At 38.0% G+C, this 19218-nt stretch overlaps 1 pseudogene; it reads left to right on the plus strand.

The window, feature by feature from the left end:
• Positions 1 to 16246, plus strand: part of LOC110292416 — a 194467-nt pseudogene extending 178221 nt beyond the window's left edge.
• The last annotated feature ends 2972 nt before the right edge of the window (positions 16247 to 19218 follow it).

Here is a 19218-nt window from a genome sequence, read left to right on the forward strand (position 1 = left end):
CTTACAGATAATAGGAGTAGATGAGAATGAAGATTTTCAACTTAAAGGGCCAGCAAATATCTTCAACAAAATTATAGAAGAAAACTTCCCAAACCAAAAGAAAGAGATGCTCATGAACATACAAGAAGCCTACAGAATTCCAAATAGACTGGACCAGAACAGAAATTCCTCCCAACACATAATAATCAGAACAAAAAATGCACTAAATAAAGATAGAATATTAACAGCAATAAGGGAAAAATGTAAATAACACATGAAGGAAGGCCTATTAGAATTACACCAGACTTCCACCAGAGACTATGAAAGCCAGAAAATCCTGGACAGATGTTATACACACACTATGAGAACACAATGCCAGCTCAGGATACTATATCCATCAAAACACTCAATTACTAGAGATCGAGAATCTAAAGTATTCCATGACAAAACCAAATTCTCACATTATCTTTCCATGAATCTAGCCCTTCAAAGGATAATAAAGGGAAAACACCAACACAACTACAGAAACTACATCCTAGAGAAGGCAAGAAAGTAATCCTTCAAAAAACATAAAAGAAGACAGCTGCAAGTACAGAATCACAACTTTAACAATAAAAATAACAGGAAGCAACAATTACTTTTTGTTAATTGCTCTTAACATCAATGGACTCAATTCCCCAATAAAATGATATAGACTAACAGACTGGCTACACAAACAGGGCTAAACATTTTGTTGCTTACAAGAAACCCACCTCAGGGAAAAGGACAGACACTACCTCAGGGCAAAAGGCTGGGAAAACAATTTTCCAAGAAAATGGTCCTAAGAAACAAGCTGGAATAGCCATTCTAATATTGAATAAAATTGACTTCCAACCCAAAGTTATCAAAAAAGACAAGGAGGGGCACTTCATACTCATCAAAGGTAAAATCTGCCAAGAGGAACTCTCAATTCTGAATATCTATGCTTCAAATACAAGGGCAGCCACATTTATTAAAGAAACTTTGGTAAAGCTCAAAGCACATATTATACCTCACGAATAGTGGGAGACTTCAACACCCCACTCTCACCAATGGACAGAACCTGGAAACAGAAACTAAACAGAGACACATGGACACTAACCGAAGTTATAAAACAAATGGATTTAAAAGATATCTACAGAACGTTTGATCCCTAAAACAAAAGGATATACCTTCTTCTGAGCACCACATGGTACATCCTCCAAAACTGACCATATAATTGGTCACAAAACAGACCTCCACAGATACAAAATTATTGAAATTATACCATACATTCTATCTGATCACCACGGACTAAGGCTGATCTTCAATAACAACATAAATAACAGAAAGCCAACATTCACATGGAAACTGAACAACACTCTACTCAATGATTCCTTAGTCAAGGATGAAATAAAGAAAGAAATTAAAGATGTTTTATAGTTTAATGAAAATGGATCCCCAACATACCCAAATTTATGGGACACAATGAAGGCAATCCTAAGAGGAATACTCAGAGCGCAGAGTGCTTCCAAAAAGAAACTAGAGAGAGCACACACTAGCAGCTTGACAACACACCTAGAAGCTCTAGAACTAAAAGAAGCAAATTCACCCAAGAGGAGTAGATGACAGGAAATAATCAAACTCAGGGGTGAAATCAACCAAGTGGAAACAAGAAGAACAATTCAAAGAATCAACCAAACCAGGAGCTGATCCTTTGAGAAAACCAACAAGAAAGATAAACTCTTAACCAGACTAATTAGAGGGCACAAGGACAGTACCCTAATTAACAAAATAAAAATTGAAAAAGGAGACATAACAAGAGAACCTGAAAATCCAAAACATCATCAGACTCTACTACAAAAGTCTATATTCAACAAAACTAGAAAACCTGGATGAAATAGACAACTTCCTAGACAGATACCAGGTACCAAAGTTAAATCAGGATCAGAATAACAATCTAAACAGTCCCATTTTCCCTAAAGAAATAGAAGCAGTCATCAATAGTTTCCCAACCAAAAAAAGCCTAGGACCACATGGGTTTAGTGCAGAGTTCTATCAGGCCTTCAAAGAAGACCTAATTCCAACTCTTCTCAAACTATTCCACAAAATAGAAACAGAAGGTACTCTACTCAATTCATTCTATGAAGTCACAATTACTCTGATACCTAAACCATACAAAGACCCAACAAAGAAAGAGAACTTCAGACCAAATTCCCTTATGAATATCAATGCAAAAATACTCAATAAAATCCTCACAAAGAGAATCCAAGAATACATCAAAAAGGTCATCCATCATGACCAAGTAGGCTTCATCCCAGGGATGCAGGGATGGTTTAATATATGGAAATCCATCAATGTAATCCGCTATATAAACAAACTCAAAGACAAAAACCACATGATCACCTCGTTAGATGCTGAGAAAGCATTTGACAAAATCCAACATCCATTCATGATAAAAGTCTTGGAAAGATCAGGAATTCAAGGCCCATATCTAAACATAATAAAAGCAATCTACAGCAAACCAGTAGTCAACATCAAACTAAATAGAGAGAAACTCGAAGCACCCCACTAAAATCAGGGTCTGGACAAGGCTGCCCACTTTCTCCTTACCTATTCAATATACTACTTGAAGTTCTAGCCAGAGCAATTCAAAATCAAAAGGAGATCAAGGGGATACATATTGGAAAGGAAGAAGTCAAAATATCACTTTTTGCAGATGATATGATAGTATATATAAGTGACCCTAAAAATTTCCCCAGAGAACTCCTAAACCTGATAAACAGCTTCAATGAAGTAGCTGGATATAAAAATAACTCAAACAAGTCAATTGCCTTTCTCTACACAAAGGATAAACGGACTGAAAAAGAAATTAGGGAAACAACACCCTTCACAATAGTCACAAATGATATAAAATACCTTTGTGTGACTCTAAGGAAGTGATAGATCTGTATGATAAAACTTCAAGTCTCTGAAGAAAGATATTGAAGAAGATCTCAGAAGATGGAAAGGTCTCTGATGTTCATGAATTGGCAGGATTAATATAGTAAAAACGGCTATCCTGCCGAAAGCATTCTACAGGTTCAATGCAATCCCCATCAAAATACCAACTCAATTTCTCACTGAGATAGAAAGGCAATTTGCCCTTCAATTTTTCATCTGGAATAATAAAAAAAAACTAGGATAGCAAAAACTATTCTCAACAATAAAAGAACCTCTGAAGAAATCACCTACCCTGACTTCAAGCTGTACTACAGAGCATTTGTGATAAAAACTGCATGGTACTGGTATAGTGACAGACAAGTATACCAATGGAATAGAATTGAAGACCCAGAAACCCACACACCTATGGTCACTTGATCTTTGACAGGGGAGCTAAAACCATCCAGTGGGAAAAGACAGCATTTTCAACGAAAGTTGCTGGCACAACTGGCAGTTATCATGTAGAAGAATGTGAATTGATCCATTCTTATCTCCTTGTACAAAGTTCAAGTCTAAGTGGATCAAAGACCTCTACATAAAACCAGAGACACTGAAACTTATAGAGGAGGAAGTGGGGGAAAGCCTCCAAGATATGGGCGCAGAGGAAAAAATCCTATACAGAACAGCAATGGCTTGTGCTGTAAGATCAAGAATTGACAAATGGGACCTCATAAAATTGCAAAGATTCTCTAAGGCAAAAGACACTGTCGATAAGACACAAAGTCCACCAACAGATTGTGAAAGGATTTTACCAATCCTAAATCTGATAAAGGACTAATATCCAATATATACAAAGAGCTTAAGAAGCTGGACTCCAGAAAATCAAATAACCCCATTAAAAATGGGGTACAGAACTAAACAAAGAATTCTCAACTGAGGAATACCCAATGGCTGATAAGCACCTGAAAAAATGTTCAACATCCTTAATCATCAGGGAAATGCAAATCAAAATAACCTTGAGATTCCACCTCACACCAGTCAGAATGGCTAAGATCAACAATTCAGGTGACAGCAGATGCTGGTGAGGATTGGGAGAAAGAGGAACACTCCTCCATTGTTGGTGGGATTGCAAGCTTGTACAACNACTCTGGAANTCAGTCTGGNNGTTCCTCNGAAAATNGGACANAGTACTACNGGANGATCCAGCAATACNTCTCCTGGGCATATACCCAGAAGAAGTTTCAACTGGTAATAAGAACACATACTCCACTATGTTCACAGCAGCCTTATTTATAATAGCCTGAAGCTGGAAAGAACCCAGATGTCCCTCAACAGAAGAATGGATACAGAAAATGTGGTACATTTACACGATGGAGTACTACTCAGCTATTAAAAACAATGAATGTATGAAATTCTTGGACAAATGGATATATCTGGAGGATATCATCCTTAGTGAGGTAACCCAATCACAAAAGAAGTCATTAGATATGCACTCAATAATAAGTGGATATTAGCCCAGAATCATAGAACACCCAAAATACACAAGAAAATCAAGAAGAGGGAAGATCGATGGGTGGATACTTTATTCCTCCTTAGAATAGGGAACAAAATACCCATCAAAGGAGTTACAGAGACAAAATTTGGAGCTCAGATGAAAGAAAGGATGAACTATCCAGAGGGTATAGGGAACTTTCGGGATAGCATTTGAAATATATATAAAGAAAATATCTAGTAAATAAATTTTAAAATGAAATCCGAAAAAAATAGAATATATTTGAAAGTTAATTGAATTTTTAAAATATTTTGCTTGTGTTTGTATGTTTGTTTGTTTGTTGTCTGAGACAGGGTTTCTCTGTATAGCCCTGGCTGTCCTGGGACTCACTTTGTAGACCAGGCTGGCCTGGAACTCAGAAATCTGCCTGCCTCTGCCTCCCAAGTGCTGAGATTAAAGGCGTGCACAACCATGCCCAGCTTAAAATTTTTATATTAAGTTCTATTTAAAAACTGAAAATAGAAGGGATTTAAAAATCTCCAAAATTCTAAGAGCATAGAAAAGAAAACAGAGCAAAAGTTGCTACATATAATAGATTAACCTGTCATGACATTATAAATTGGTTTGGTAATTGAATAAAAAGTATTTAAACCATCTGATGGTCAAAGGTCATACTTCTATGTGGGTTTGTCAAAGGAACTAGAAAGACATAGACATACTCCAATAGAAGCAAAAATGTTGATTGCAGAAAGATGGACATACATACACATGCACACAGAGAAAGAGAGAAAGAGATGAACATTTTAATCATTACAAAATCTATGCAAACAAGCACACTATAAAGACAAATGTATTATCTTAGTCCATTAATTGGAGATTTCTTACATTCAGACATTTAGTTCATTGTCATGGTGGGAAACATAGTGGCACAGAGGCAAACATTGTGCTGGAGAGAAAGCTGAGAATTCTCTATCCAGATCCCAAGGCAACAACAGAAAGAGAGAGAAACTCAGAGACTGGCTAGAGCTTCTGAAACTTTAAAGTCCACCACCAGTGACATACTCCCTACAACAAGGCCACATCTATCCCCAACAAAACCATACCTTCTATTCTTAAACAGTATTATTCCCTAATAACTAAGAATTCAAATCTATGAGTCTTTAAAAGCAGTTCTTGCTCAAACCACCACATTTAACTCCTTAGCATCCATAGTTTTGCAGCAATATCATAATGCAAAATTCATTTAGTCCAACTTCCAAAGTCCCGATAGTCTATAACAGTCTCAACACTGTTTAAACATCCAAAGTCTCTTCTGCAACTCATGGCAATCTTCAACTGTAACTTCTGAAAAGTCAAAATTAGAAAAAAAAATGGTCACAAATTACCAATGTACAATGGCACAGAATACATATTACCATTTCAAAAGGAAGAGGAGAAGGCACATAGTAAGGAAATACTGGACCAAAGCAAGACCAAAGCCAACAGGCAAAACACTAAATTTGGCAATCTCTGTGTCTAATGTAAAAGTACTGTTCATATCTTCAAGTTCTATAAGCTTTGTTGACTATAACACACTTCTTTCTCTTGGGCTGGTTCTACTCCCTGTCAGTAGCTTTCCTTGGCAGGATCCCACTGTCTCACATCTCCATCATTTGGGGGTCTCTAAGGTAATCCAGGTTTCACCATCACAGCTTTACACAATGGCCTCTCTGGGCCTTCATGTAGCAACATCCCTAACATATGCCTAGCCTCCAAAGCTTACCTTAGCAATGAAGAGAGATTACATAACTAAATTCCTGTATCCTTGACTCTAAAGCCACAACCATGAATCTGAAGCTAAGAAGTGCTTCTGCTTGCTGCAGCTGGAACATGCCCCCCTTATCTCAATAAATTATCATCAGCTTTCTGGTTCCTATTGTTTCCTTCACTGCCTGTTCTTGACTGTCCTGGAACTCAATCTGCAGACCAGAGCAGCCTTAAACTCTGAGATCTGCCTGCCCCTGCCTGGAGAATGCTATGATTATTGGTATACACCACCACACCTAATCCAAAGTGCTTCTTTAAATCCTTTTCACAAGTTAGAAGCTTAGCTTAGAGATCTATTTTCAGTGAGAACATTTCTAGTTCAGCTCTAGTTTTAATTCTCCAGGTCCTCTGTTAAAATGTGTGGTGTCTTCACCATTAGTTTGTTACATTCAAGTAATAGGAGGCAAACAAGGGTAATGACTAGAGCCTATGTTGTTTTTGGAGTGTCTTAAATTCCCTTCATCAACTTGATGAAAGATTTACCATTCTTAGTAAATTCTTAGCTATGTGATTTTTGTTGCCTTTTGGGGGAAACAGTGTCCTCTCAAGCAACATATTTATATAAATGATATGTGTATTCTGAGTAAACATAAATAATACATGCCTATGACTTTTTAATCATTGTTAGTGTTATTTTTCCCTCCTCCTTTCATCCTCCTCAGTGTTAGATTTAAGGTTCAGTCAATACAAGGAACTTCATGTCTGGTAGGGGAAAACTAGTCGATGCCTGTAGCTGTGAGGTTATGAACTCTGAAGGAGAACACAGTACTGACACTTTTCTAAACTAATAAAATTCCCAAGTGCACACTAAACATCCAGATAAATATGTCTCTTACCACCACACCCATTTTTAAGAAGCTTCTTTTATCGATGATGGAATCCATCAGAAACGACCACAACTGGTCACAATGCAGAGAACAAGTGACTGTGGGAGTATCAATACCCACTTAATACATGTACAATACAACCTCAACACTGCGCCTCAGAGAATGCTATGAAAGGAGGATCATAAAGATTGTAAAAGCAAGAGGCACCTAACATCTGCTGAGATACTGTCTTCTGTATATGACATGGTTACATAAAGAAGACATGCACAATAACAATACCAGTTAATATGCCAAAGTAGATAAGGAGCCCCTACATGAGGAGCTGTAGACAATTAATGAGGGCTGGAAGAATGAGAACCTATGTTTTCCAGGGACAAGCCCCTTGATAATATGTACAATTCTAAATACTCAGCTCTCATATACATGAGCAATTGTGAATGCATTCCACAGGTTATATATTATTAAAGAAGCCAATAATTTGGGATGATTTTGACAGAACATGGAAGTAATTGGAGGAGGCAGGGTAGAAATAATGCAAGTAATGTTCATGCACTAAATTCTTTAAAGGGACATTTAAAAGTTCTTCATGATGGAAGTTATAATGTGCATACAGAGGATTGGATGAAGACTTGTGCAGGCCCTTTGGATGCCATTTCAGTGTCTATGAGTTCATAAAGCTTTGATCACTGTTGATTTAGGAGGCCTTGTTTTCCTGGTGTCCTTCATCTCCTCTGGCTCTTACACTCTTTTTGTCTCCTCTTCCTTGGGGTTCCCTGAGCCTTGGGGGAGGGATCTGAAGGAGATACTCCATTTAGAGCTGTTTCTCCATGGAACCCCTCTCTACATATTGTCTGGGTGTGGTCTTTGTATTTGTTCCTACCTGCTGTAGGAGGGAGCTCCTTTAATGATGGCTAAACAAACCTCTGAACTAGGATTATAGCAGAATGTTATTAGGCATAATTTTATTGGTACATTTTTTTTGTTTTGTATATGTGTTTGATTGGTTGCTTGCTTGTTTTTAAAGAACAGTAGCATTTGGTTCTATTCTAGGTACCTAGGCTATCTAGTCTCTGGTTTTTGGACACCCAAGCTGTGTCAGGCATGGGATCTACCTTGCAATGTGGACCTTCAGTCAAGTCAGATCTTAGTTGGCTACTCTCATAAGCTTTATCCCACCATTTCCCTAGCATATTTTCCAGGCAGGATAAGGATTTGTGGCTCAATTGGTATTTGCATTTCTGATTTGGAAGCACACAAAGTATTTTGATGCACCCATGATGCTGGAATAGTAGTAATATTTTCCTCCCTAGAGCCTATGACCTATCTAGTCATAAGGTTTTATCCCTAATAAGGTACCAAATATAGGTTTAATTCTGCTGATAGTGCCTTAAATCCAATAAATAAATGGTTAGTTACTCTCATTATATATGCGCAACTATTTGCATCAATGGACATGTCTTGCCAGATTGTTTGTCAATGTAGCTGTTAGGATTCACAGCTGAATAAAATTAATGGCTACTTTTCTAACCTGGTAGCCCCTTCCAGCACTATAAAAGCTACCCAGTATAGATGAAGGTCCAGGTGCGTATCAACTTAGTTTCTCCATATTCTATGACTGGAGTGTGTAGTATGTTCATCAATAGACCTTACTGTCAATTTCGGAGAGAAGCTAATAACATTGGCATGTGATGTTTGGGGGATCTATTGGACCTCATTAGCTGACAAGCTGTGCTGTTAAGAAGAGGTTTAATAGAGAGCTCTTTGAGTATCAGAGACTGTCAGTAGCAGTTCTTTAGACCACTAAAGAATGGAGATTCAGGGAGGATTGTAAGCCTTTCTTTTCATGATTTTTGTCAATGAGCAAAACGGAAAACGGCAGGGAGTTAGCATAAATAAATAAATAAATAAATAAATAAATAAATAAATAATAAAAGCTTTGTTGTTTTGATATGTTCCTTTTATCGGCTGTAATGGAGATTCATGGATATGCAACAGTAATATAATGAGAAATATCAAAAAAAAACAGAAAAGAAGGTAGAGAAGCAGTTTAAAAGGGCTAAGGGAAAGAGGCAAGAAGGAGGAGGGAGAGAGGAAGGGAAAGGTGGCTTCTTCATAACGTCTGTCATGGTCTGCTACAGGCAGAGCTGGGTGGCAGCTGGGTGGTGATGACAGAAACCCTCTGTAATGCACCGAGGCTTTTAATTATTCTGCCATGTAAAATGTATTCTCTGTGAGAAATGCTGCCTCTCAGACATGACTCACTGTTTATCATCTTTATCTCATAACGAAATACTGAGATGCCTCTTTTAGCACATGATGACACTATGAATGCAAATAAGACCAGGCACTTTGATATGAAAGGTCGAATATTAGATACTAGGTAATACTTACACACATTTCAGAAGCCTCTTTCATCTTTTAAACCAGTGATTGTAATGCAAATATCTCCTAGTCGAAGAATATTTGGGACCATAATAAAAGAAGAGTCAAAGGCCATAAATTATTGGTCTCATAATATCAAGCACAAAAGTAGTAGCATACATTTACATAACAACCAAAACCAAAGCAAATAGTAAAACGTATTTTGTGTGTGTGTGTACATGTTTATCCAGGTGTGTGTGTGTAATTCCCTAGGTCAATATGAGTGATATACCTCAGGAACTGTCTGGCTCATATTTTTTGAGACAGGTACTGTGCTGACTATTCCTGGTTGTCAACTTGACTACATCTGGAATTAACTAAAATCCAAAGTTGGATCACACAGCAGTGAGGGATATTTGCTTAACTTGAAGTAGAAAGATCCAATTCTAATGTTGATTTTGAGGTGGAAAGACACATTCCTTTGATCCGGGCCACACCTTCTGCTGGAAACCTATTTTAGGACATGGAAGAAGAAAGTTTTTACTCTTTGGCTGCTTGCCCTCTCTCTTACTGGCAAGTCCATCCTTCATTGACTAATTTAGAGAATACTTCTTTTGTATTCTAGTGTATACTTAAGACCAGCTGAGCTATACAGCATCATGCTGAACAACTACTGGATTCTTGGACTTGCATTCACAGCCAGCCATTGCCAGATTAGTTGGACTGCAGCCTATAAATTGTTTTAAAAATGTCATATACATTATTCTAGAGAATGTTAATACTCTAGGTACTCTCAGTGATATTTAGGGTTACTAGTTAGGCTAGACTGGTTAGTTGCCAGTGCTCCCAGCAATGAGATTTCAATTCCATGATACCATGTCTGAATTTTTACCAGTGTTCTGAGGATCTATCTGAGGCCCTCATGTTTGCTCAGCAAGTACTTTTTTGAAGGGTCTACTCCCCAGTCCCTACTTCCTTGACTCCAAAGTAAGTGCTAAAATAATACCTTTAAAATCTGCCAGTTTGACATTTGGAGAAAAAAAGATATGAACAGAGTGCCTAGTATTTTTCAGGAAATAGAAACATCACATTTGAATATAACAACAGAAACAGTTCTAGAAAGAGGTTCTTAAGCAAGATAGTGCAGAGTGTACAAAGAATGGAAATTGAGCAGGTTTTGTTGTGGGAAAGATTACAAAAGAGATGGTACCAACCCATACTATTTTTTTAATTTATCAGTCAGATTCATATTAGTAAATTTTCAACCCATAAACCGCCCATACAATGAACACAAATCTCAGTTGATATAAACACAAGCTACACACCTAAATGGGGCAAAGGCATCCTACTTATTATTTAACCATCTATCTAAGAAATCCCCAATACTTACAGGTCCCCAAACTGTTTGGTTTTGGCTCCTCTTCCTCTCCTATAGGTTCCATCTTGTCTCTTCCTCCCCATCCCTTCTTCTGTCTCTCTGTACTCTCTGTCCTTATCTCTAAAATTCTCAGCCTGCCTTTCTTTTTCACTGCCTAATCAGAGGTTCTCGCCTTATCTTGTGTCTTCCATTACCTGCATATAGACAGCAATCTACAGGTTTTGTTCTTTCATACTGTGAATAAGAAACGAAAAACTGCCAGCCGTGGAGCCATTTTGCATCTACCCAGCAATGTGGGAGAACTCCATTTACTCTGTAGCAGAGATCTCATAGAATTGTACAATATCATAATTCTTATAACTATGAAGTGTATTTAACATGTTAGTATTTTATTTATAACAAATTCCATTATAGTTCAAGATAAAAGAGAAATGTTTTCTCTATAATCCCACAATTTCAATGTTGGGAGAATAGTTTACATTTTGGGGGCAACATCAATTAGAACCACATTAAGACCTCATAGCTTCCTTTAATATATTAATAATTACTTTTTCTCAATTAAGGATTCATTTCACATTATCATTAACTTAAGAATAGTTAAGAATGCAAGTTGCCACTCCTGCCATGTGCCATGTTACATCTTGACAAATGTTCTACTCCAGGCATACTGTCCAAACAAATGTTTCTTACCAGCTAAAATTCCGTGTTGTAATAGAGAACACAGGGGGCTGGTTTGTGAAAGGCATGTATCATCTCATGCCTTGGTACAAACATATTACATACTATCCTCCATTTTAGCCTCTATCTGCATCTCCTGCCAATGTACTTGGGTATAGTGAGTATATTCTTTCTTCTCTAGGTCTTTGGCTTGGCCACCCAGCTTACTTTCACTTAGACATAATTTTCAGTTGTGAGAGAGGTCAAGACTTGACATGGTCCAGCACAGCAGGATGTAACCTCAGACCATCTTGTCTTGACAATCTAGTTCAGACAGAAAAAAAAAAAACATAGTCTCTCTTTCTCTCTCTCTCTCTCTCTCTCTCTCTCTCTCTCTCTCTCTCTCTCAGAGGTCATTGTCTGCAGCTCCTCTTCTAGGACACTTCATGATGAGTTTTTCCTTGTCTGCCTTGGCATGTCTATTGGTGTTGTTATTGTGCAGGTCTTCTGTGGGTAACCATGCCATATACAAAATACAGTGTCTCAACAGACGTCTTGTTCCTCTTGCTTTTACAATCATTATGACTCTCCTTTCATCATATTCCCTGAGTCTCAAGTGTTGGGGTTGTACATTGCACAGTCACTTGGTCTCTGCATTTTGACAAGATGCATTTTTTTCTTTGGTTGGTTGGATTGGTTTGGTTTGGTTTGGTTTGGTTTAGTATACTTTTTGGTTTTTGGTTTTAAGTTGGTTATATTTTGTTTTTCTTTTGTTTTATTTTAGGGAGTTGTTTTGTTTTTGTTGCTGTTGTTGTTTTGCTTTGCTTTGTTCCATGGTATACAGCCTTATTGACAGATTCTACACTTTGTGTATCAAACAATGAGTTAACTATTAAAAACTGACTAGGTATTCAGAAGAAGGGATATATGTAAGTTTTAAAGCTATGATGCACTCCTTAACTCTGTGTGTGTGTGTGTGTGTGTGTGTGTGTGTGTGTGTGTGTGTGTGTAAATAGAGGTGTACAAAACAGAGACAGAGACAAAGGAGAGTGGATTTGGGGAATAATTTTGAATACTATTTTAAAGACTATATATTTCAGTGAGAAATTTATAGTGCAAATAATGATATGATAGAAATATTTTTGTTTAAATGCAATCATGCAGATATCAGAGATAGAGGCTGCACAAATAAATTATTTTTTCCAACATTTCAGGCAAAGGACCTTCTACCTTTTCTGTCACAGAACTTTGGAAAAATGCAGTGACCTATTATTGCATATATACCATTTATAATTAAAGCACTGGTACTGGCTATATGTTTTTCCCAGTTAATTCAAACCTACAAGTCTAATGACTGTCCAGACTTTGCTAATAGGGATAACAATTACTGTCATCAGTATTTACTGTCATTTTAAAAACCCCCTAGTCTTCGGGCACCATTCTATATAACACACACACACACACATACACACACACTCACAATAGAAACTAGTCAAGAACATATAGAGACAGGACACTGGAAAAAGGAAAAGCATACATGGAGAGTCACAAAGCCACTTCTAGCAACTAGAATCAAAGCAGTACAAACTACTTGAATATCCAAACAGAACAGAAGCTCAAGGAAAATGGAGAAAAGCTATTAATCTAGTGTGGAAGATAGCCAGGTACCTGCTTAGGTTCAGCCCAGTCCCTAAGCTTTTTTGATGTGAATGATATCTAATCTGTACTAGGATTTCTGTATGCATGTGAAATCAGAATATGTCTTTCTTTTTTCAAAGGGGAACAAGAGATAGTTTGTTCTGGAGCCATTTTGAGTGACTATGCCCCCTGGAACACAGATTTGGGCTACCCCAAACTTTGTGTTTCAATGTGGAAGCACTTTAATGAAGTTTTTTAATGTATCTACAAAACAAAGAGTCATAAATCAAGCTACAATTAAATTATATTCATGAGTATCATCAGAGTAGGTATGGCAAGGTGGAGTGGTGCTAAGATTCTATTCAGATGCCATTCATAGCTTTTGACTTGCTATAAGCCAGTGATCTGCTAAATTACTAGATTCAGAAAAGGTTTTTGTCTGTTAATCACAAATTGTTAGTTCAGACACTGATATGGTCATGGAGTGGCTATTCTGGAGTGCTAGTACAAGTACAAGTAAAACTAGTAACTAGTCTCTTATAACAGGGAGCTAATGCCTGGAGAAAGAACACTACTGAAAACATGTAGAATAAGCATGTTTCAGAGACAAGAAATGAGAATAGGATCAGCATACAGGGTTTGTTCTACAGTGAAAACATATTCCAGTCATGGGGCTTAAAGGCAGAGAATCTCCACAAGTGTGCAATGAGAAAACTCAGGGTACACACATGGTGATGACTAGTAAAGTAGTGTCACTCACACCTGCAAAAGTGTTGCTATCACTATCCCATCCAAAAATAAATAAATAAATTCCATATTCTGTCTTGTCCTATAACTGTTCACGTTCACATGGAAAACAGAATCCTGTATACACTGTATATTTTAAGTGTTATTTTCTTCCTTAAGTTCCACTTGATTAACAATGAAACTGTGCTTATACCTTAATGTAATTATGCACTATATACTATAGATGCTATATATACCATAGTGAGGATAAATGTGGACCAATTGCTGTAATTCACTCTGAGGAATTGTCTGGATGATTAGATAGTCACAGATAGATAAATAATTGGATACATACATATATATGTACATACATACATTATACATATATAATTTATTTAACTATTTCTACATGCTTAGACATAGATATGGTATTATGCTTTGTCAAATTAGTACCTGATACATACATATAAGAATCAGTGGGGTACCAAAGCAGGATATCAAACTCCAGAGCTCTTCAAATTCCTTCTGTGAAACATAGTCATGTTCATCAAAGCCTCTGCTCCCCCGGGGAGGCGGCCTCAGACTTCCCAGGCCTGGGTCTCCATCAGAGCTACCCGGTGCGCACTTTAGAACCGTCTCGCGCTTCCGCATCCCGGACCCCGGAAAGTCATCAAAGGAAAAAAAGGAAATCAGAAGTTACAGGAACAAAGGACCAGGCTGACCTGTTGGCTCTTGGCACGGCAGTTAGTAGCATTTTATTGTATAGTACAGTAAGAGGAGAGTTGCACAGTAAATTAACAAGTGGTGGGCATGAAAACAGAGTGAATTGCATACAGTGGCATCAAGACAATGACTGCTTATATAGTTGTTCAGATGATAAGTATATTGTGGAGTGGAGTACACAGACATGCAAAGTAAAGTGCAAATGGAAAGGAGACAATAGCAACGTCAGTTCCCTGTGTATCAGATGGAAAGGTGTTACTTTCAGCTGGTCGAACAATCAAACTATGGGTTTTGGAGACCAAAGAAGTCTACAGACACTTCACAGGACATGCGACACCTGTTTCATCGCTTAGGTTCACGACCATCAGACCTAATGAGAGCCAGCCTTCTGATGGGATTACAGGCCTTTATTTCTTGTCTGGAGCAGTACACGACCGATTACTTAATGTCTGGCAGGTCCGGTCAGAGAACAAGGAGAAGAACGCAGTGATGTCTTTTACAGTCACAGACGAGCCTGTCTATGTTGACTTGACTTTGTCAGAAAACAAGGAAGAGCCTGTCAAGTTAGCTGTTGTTTGCAGAGATGGTCAAGTTCATCTTTTTGAACACATATTAAATGGACATTGCAAAAAGCCCTTGACTTCAAATTGCACAATCCAGATCGCAACACCTGGAAAGGGCAAGAAAGTAACACCAAAACCCATCCCTATTCTAGCAGCTAGCTTTTGCTTAGACAAAATGTCCTTATTGCTGGTGTATGGAAATTGGTTTCAGCCTACCATTGAGCGAGTGGCTTTGAACTCCAAAGATACTCATATATGTTTGGAAAGAGATATTTCAAATTGCTGGGGCTCCAACAGTAGAAACTGCTATAACCAAGGTAAAAACACCAGTAATGAATTCTGAAGCAAAAGTTTTGGTGCCTGGGGTTCCTGGACATCATGCGCCAATCAAGCTGCCGCCCGCCCAGCCCAAGGAGGCCGAGAACAAGAGGAAATTGGGCAGTAATGAGGCTACCATCGAGGAGCGCCTTGGTGCCATGGATCTAGATAGAAAAGGAAGGAAGGACGACCTTCAGACAGCTTTGCAGTCCTCCTTACACAGGGCTTAGAAAGCAGTGATTTTGAAATATTAAACAAAGTGCTTCAAACTAAGAATGTAAACCTAATAAAGAAGACTGTGCTGAGGATACCCTTGCGGGTTGTCATCCCACTGTTACAAGAGCTTACAAAGAGGTTACAGGGACATCCCAATAATGCTGCTTTAATGATTCAGTGGCTGAAGTGTGTGCTGACAATCTATGCATCATACTTATCCACGTTGCCTGACCTAGTACAGCAGCTGGGAACACTCTACCAGCTGATGGAAAGCAGAGTCAAAACTTTCCAGAAACTCTCAAACCTGCATGGAAAACTCATTCTTCTCATCACGCAAGTTACAGCATCAGAAAAAACGAAAAAAGTGACGTCTCCCGGACAGAAGGCAAAATTGGTGTATGAAGAAGAGTCTTCTGAGGAGGAGTCTGACGATGAGATCCCAGAGAAGGATTCTGATGATAATTGGGACGAAGATGAAGACAAAGACAGTGAAAAAGATGAGGGTGTTGATGAAGACAATGAGGAGGAAGATGAGGACATGGAAGACAAAGAAGAGAATGAGGAGGACAGAGAAGTGTCAAGTGAAAAAGAATTAAATGGAGATTCGAATTTAGATCCTGAAAATGAGAGTGAAGAAGAATGAAGACAGATGCAGCCAACCAGTCACACGAGAGGCCTGGCTTGCCTTGCCCAGTGCTGCCTATAGCATCCTCCCAGGGAGGCTTGCCCTGTGCCAGAAGACAAGAGGCCACCATATGCTTCCAAGTTGACAGGCAATTCCCACACTTCCTTCCTGTCCTGAGTGCCCCAGACTTTAACTGTGTAAATAAGAGTGTTTCATTCAAATGTTAATAGACTTTACACAGTAAATAGACACACTTTCTGCAATGTACTGACATGAGTGTCCAATATATGGTATATTTTTCTAATATAATACTCTGGTATGATAGGTTCTGTTGGAAACTGATTTAGGTGAATACAGACATACCATAGGGGTCTGGAACTGGACGCTGTAAAGGAGTCGGTTCTCATCTCAGGTTGGTATCTTTCATCCAGTCCAAAATGCAAACGGCACTAATGAATTGTTCTTAATCCAGCAGGTCTAATTTGACACATTTTCATAAAGCATGAAGGAATAACTAAGTTAAAGTGAAAATGGTTGTGATTTACAGAAATAAAATCCCAGTGTCCACTCAATGCTGGTCTGACTCAGATCCAGTTGGGTGGTTGGAGTGCTTCCCCAAATAACCACTTATTTTTTAAAGTGTCATGTGAATTTTTTTTAAACAAAACAAAATAATGGTAATTAAAGAAGCAAAGCTTCGGCCATACTAAGGGGTTTCTTGTCTGCAGAGTGTAGAGACTCATCCGTGTACACATGAGGCCTGCTCGTCACGCGACTGTAACCCTAAGGGTTTCTTGTCTGCAGAGTGTAGAGACTCATCCGTGTACAGATGAGGCCTGCTCGTCACGCGACTGTAACCCTAAGGGTTCTTGTCTGCAGAGTATAGAGACTCATCCGTGTACAGATGAGACCTGCTCGTCATGCGACTGTAACCCTTCAGTCCTAGCTGCTTTTGAAGAGGTTTCCATTTTTATTTAAATTACTAATGGATCAGAGAACAATTGTTTATTTTTTCTCTTTGGTTTTAGATATTAATAATAACATTACTGGAATTTTTTTCCAAAGAAACTATTTTTATAATTCAGTAATTTAATATTTTCGTTCCTTTTCATTGCCCACTCTTGTTAGGGCTAGGGTATCTGTTTATATTTCAAAATGATAAATCTGACTCAAGATTTTTTATGTATGTATAAATAAGTATTTTGGTGTGCTACACAGCTTTTTCAAATTACCAGTAATTTGTCTTGTTTCTAAAGAGTGGGCTAGTACTAACTTATCTTGGTGTTCAGTAAGGGATGCAGACGGAGAGCTCACTTCTGCAGGACTAAGCAGATGCGTGTCTTTCCCACCCGTGACTGTAAGAATGCTCTCTGGGAGGACTTCCACCGGGGCAGAACAGGCTGCCCAGCGGAAGTGGGAAGGGCATGTTGGGCAAGCTGCTGGAGCGACTGATGTACAGTTGTTATTTGTCTATAAATGGAGCTGTTTATGGCAATTTAATACCATTCTCTTTGTAAAGTGAATAAATACTCATCTTTACCCCCCCCAAAAGAAACATAGTCATTACCTAAAAATAATGCAATCCTTTCCAACTGTTTAGATAGTACCTAGACATTTATATTATATAGTAATATATAAATGTTCTATAAAGAATTCTTTTGGTGTAAGGTTTAAAGAATGGCAATTTAAAAAAAAAAAGCCATTCATGTTCACTACAGGCAATCAGGTCCCTCTTCCCAGAGCTATGGCACCATCTATTTCCTTGACTTTAAGGGATTGTTTTTACTATTTAATAGCTCTAATAGGAATTTTTTTCTAAATGTTTTTGGATCACAGGTGACTGAATCTGTGCATTCAAGACCTGCAGATACTAAGGGATAACTGTAGAGCTTCATTCAATCACACAAACATCAGAGAAATGCGGGAGCAAACTAATAACTGGATCTTTCAAACAGAAGAAAAAGACTGCTTGGATTATTAATTCAAGTAGCAATGTTATGTTATTAAAAGAACATGCCCCTCATTTCCAAACATCTTGAACTTCAATACTTTTTAAATTGTGAATCCCCTTAAGCTTTTAGAAATGGCATTATTCCCTATAATTTATTTCTATTAAGTAGTATATAGAAGCCATTCAGTTATGATTCTGACCATTACTATCATGAAAAGGAGGCCAAAAAATTAGACCATGAAACAAAAACAAAACATTTCTTCCTAGGGAAGAAATTGCATAATGCTGTGAAGAGGAATGAAGCTTCAACTTGGAGAAAGAAGCATAGTTTAGATTACAGAAGAAGAAATGAAGACTCACAGACTCACAGCAGTTAAGGCTTGCCTGTAGTTGTAAATAGTAGGGACATTGCTTAAAGTTTGAACTTATTCCAGCGACCACACTTCTTATTTCTTCCATTTTCTCCACCATGGCCACCTTTGTATAAGATTCAGATTTACATGGGCACAACTATCTTCATATCCTTAACCCATTTGGAGAGATCTGTCCACATACTTCTTCCCTAGATGTCTTTCTCCTGAATATTCTAATCATGCTCTTTCCAGGTCACTACACATCCAGACAATTCATTGGCTATAGCACAAGAATCATTGAACAATCACACATATGGCCATTTTTCCTTCCACACAAAACATATATGATCATGTGTATTATTCAAGTTTCTACCTAGAATGAATATTTCCTGTCATTTTTCTTTCAAGATTGTCCCAGAAAGGGGTTGGAATGCTATATCTATCCACTTCTGAGTGGTGCCTGTGGAATCATCAGTAAGCCAGGCCAATATTCTTTTCCTCAGTCAGCTGATTGCAGGGAATACTCCATGAGGTTATTGATACATACTGTGTAGCAGACAACACTGTAATGGAAATAGAAACCATAAGCAATTGGTCAATTCCTTCGTGTAACTTGCTTTTGCCTTCAGGACTTGTTTGGGCCCAATCTTGTCTGTGTGTGTGTGTGTGTGTGTGTGTGTGTGTGT

Source organism: Mus caroli, chromosome 4, assembly GCF_900094665.2.
Source record: "Mus caroli chromosome 4, CAROLI_EIJ_v1.1, whole genome shotgun sequence".
Taxonomy (NCBI): domain Eukaryota; kingdom Metazoa; phylum Chordata; class Mammalia; order Rodentia; family Muridae; genus Mus; species Mus caroli.